This window comes from Pinus tabuliformis, chromosome 5_1, assembly GCF_031772625.1.
Source record: "Pinus tabuliformis cultivar Carrire ecotype Pingquan chromosome 5_1, CPIR1, whole genome shotgun sequence".
Lineage (NCBI taxonomy): Eukaryota > Viridiplantae > Streptophyta > Pinopsida > Pinales > Pinaceae > Pinus > Pinus tabuliformis.
Genome location: NC_142305.1, coordinates 150,253,598 through 150,256,841, shown reverse-complemented (window position 1 = coordinate 150,256,841; position 3,244 = coordinate 150,253,598). Strand labels below are relative to the sequence as shown.

At 35.6% G+C, this 3,244-nt stretch overlaps 1 long non-coding RNA gene across 1 annotated transcript; it reads right to left on the bottom strand.

The window, feature by feature from the left end:
• Positions 1-464: 464 nt before the first annotated feature.
• Positions 465-2,696, bottom strand: LOC149163860 (uncharacterized). The gene is made up of 3 exons (XR_016260183.1): positions 2,553-2,696; positions 2,357-2,423; positions 465-2,173 (listed from the first exon to the last, which is right to left on the bottom strand). It is a non-coding gene; the product is annotated as an uncharacterized LOC149163860 (long non-coding RNA).
• Positions 2,697-3,244: the final 548 nt, after the last annotated feature.

The following is a 3,244-nucleotide window of genomic DNA, read 5'->3' as shown; positions in this document are numbered from 1 at the left end:
AATCAACAATCACATAATATTCTGATACTCAAAAATTACAGCAGTTGTTAGCACACAGACTGCCATAAACTAGCTGTCACGGTGATAAAGAAAGGCACTCAAATTCACTAAAAAATCAATGTGTCCTCTTCTCATTTTATAAGGTGAGGAAAAGGAGGTTACAAGGTGGCCACAAATGGCCTCAAGGAATGTACCCTCATGGGTAATTAATGCCCACAAACTACTATGCCTTTAAGGAGTAAAGGTGATCAAGGAGGACGGCACCAAACATTGAATGAGTATTAAGGAGAGGTATGCACCTCTTAGTATTGAATACACATATGGAGAAGTGTACCCCACCTACAGGTAATTCTTGCCATCAAAGCACTCGTATTATAATGTAAGCACCAGCATGTACAACACTCCATTACTCTAGCATCAAAGCGCCCACCTAGGCTAGTGAACCCTACCTACTAAATGCACAGCAACTACTACAAACAAAAAATAGAGAATGAAGATGGACAAAAAACCAACTCACTCTCGTGAGGAACACTAGTGTGCATCCTCCTTTGCCAATGCAGCACTACTCGCCATGATTAAAAGTGAACTTCTATTGTTGATCGCACAGAGTGAAGGTGAACAGCTTCAAGCAATAGGTAGTCTAACACTCCCCTCTTTGTGAGGAAGGTGTTCTCCAATAACCTCAGCTTCTCCCTCAGTATCTCAAACTTCCCCTTAGATAGGGAGTTTTGTCAACATATTCGACACTTTTAAATCTGTTAAAAAGTAGCCCAACACTAAAAGTCCCTTCTGAAGTCAGCCTCTCAGCAAACTGTATCAGATATCAATATGCTTGAAGCAATCATGAAAAACTGGATTCTCAAAGAACCCAACGCAACTTTGATTATCATAGTAAACAACAATGGGCTCCAACAACTGATCGGTCAATTCGATAATCAACTTGCAAAACTAGATAGCTTCACAACAAGCAGATGAAGATGCCATATATTTTGTTTGCATAAACTAGGAGCAATTGCAGCCTACATCCTGTTGAACCAGAAAATCATCCAGTTTTAGCTTTCAATGAGAGAGCCTCTTTCATTATAAATGAAACTCCAACCAAGGGAAGAAATCATCAGTGCCATTCGGAATCCATTCTTCTTCCTCAGCACCTTCTTGTCCTCTAGACTTAATGTCCAAGTCTGAAAGCTATTCTAGGGTGTCTTTATAGATCAGCATGATCCTGAGCAGTAACCATTGTTCTATATCCGCTGTGGTTCTTTGGGGCAAGCTTAGTCTTGATTTGTACCAGAAATATTCAATTGTATCTGAGTAATGAAAATAGGATTTGTGTAAAACATGGCAAAATACTTGCTAGAGTATATGACACATTCCGTCAAAAACTCCATGGTTGAAATCAAGTCCCTCCATAGTTCCAGGCTCGTGACCGTATTGGACATTACAGGTCTTCCACATTCCACAGCTTAACTCTGCAGATCTTCCAACTGCAACTTACTTCCAGTCAATTCAAATTGAAATTTACTCGCAACACTCTTTGGAACACTTATTTTCACCGATGTTCCTGCATCAGAATCTCTCTTGGAAAGAAGTCTAGATGTTGTAATTTTCAAATCATATGTCTTCATAAGGGCATCCCAACCATCCTTTGATGTTTTTGCATATGAAATTTGCAGTAGTTGTGTGTCCCCCAAACTTAGGACTGCACTAGCTAAAAATTTTGAATCCCGTGCTTCCACTACTGTCAATTCGGAGTGAATAACGATCACGCCATCAACATGTCCCTCAAGATCCCTATCTATCTATTCATTTCAACTTGAGATTCCAAAGATGTAAACCTTCCCAACCAAACTTTTTCACTTTTGACGATGGGTTATGCTGCCTCGCCATTTTCACTCTATTACACAAACACCCCACTTCCCAGGGTTTAGGGACAACCACCGAAGACCTCTATTTCAGATAAAACTTGGGTTATGCACCACGTTCACAAAAAAAACACTGAATATGCATCAAATGTTCAGACAATACACTACTCCTAAGAGTTTATCTCATCCAAGATTTAGCGGCCTAGTTCCAACTACAGTTCTAAACAGCAATCTCTTACAATCTCTCTCTAGGGCTTTGTTAAAAACTTCGCGGACACACCATCTGATCATATGTGGAACGATTTAGAACCCTGCCAGAGAAATTTCATCGTTATCCTCAAAGCTCTTCTAAATACTGGTAGAACATCGACGTCTACAGGAATGGACTAGTTATATAAGAATAAATTTTAATCTAATCATAACATTCTATTTCCAGAGCGCTAAGACATGAGTTTATCAAACGTAGATAATACAAGACAATAAGACCGCTCTACCTGTTGGTTTCAATATACCTTCAACGACCTGGTCTGTTTCCAGTTCGAAATCTGCCTTGAAACTGATCTGTACATAAGATGTGTAAATTGTGTAAATTTTGAAATACAATTCTGAAATTATTGAAATGTATTTGTGATTTTTCTAACAGCATGATATTTCCTGACATCATCAATTTCGCACAGTCTGGAATCATACTTTTACCCCTGGGATTTTCTAAATAGGTTTGCATTCGAATTTTCCTTCCGATTGTAGTGATGTCTATTCTCTACTCCGCCTTCGACGGCCATATATCTCGAATCCCATCAACGCCTGTTTTCTGTTCGTCTGCCTCCGAAAAGTTTTTGATATAACAAATAAATAAATAATTGCAATTTTACTAATAATTATTATGAGATGCTTGCCCAACACAATTAGGTGTGTATTACGCAATTCACATTAAGTTTGGCATAGCAATTTTGTTTTGACCATGTATTAGCTTAACCCAAAAAAAAAAAATTATTTGTAATTTTTTTTATGATTCAATTTTTGTTATTTTTATTATTATTAAATGTATTTATTTGTAAGGTGATTGAGGTTTTATGTTTTTTATTATTAAATGTATTTATTTGTAAAGTGATGGAGGTTTTATTATGAGCATTTTAGTAAGTAATTTCCATTCTGTGAGTTATTAATTTTTTTGTTTTTAATTTTATTTTATTTTTAATTTAATCTTTTTTATTTTTATTTTCCAAATGATAAACAAGTAAGTGGAAATTAGTGAACTTTATAATCTAAATTAAAAACATGACTCATTATTATATTAAAAACATATTTTAATAAATTTAATTATAAACAATATATATATTAATAATAATAATATATATATATATAGTAAACTTGGTAGTTTA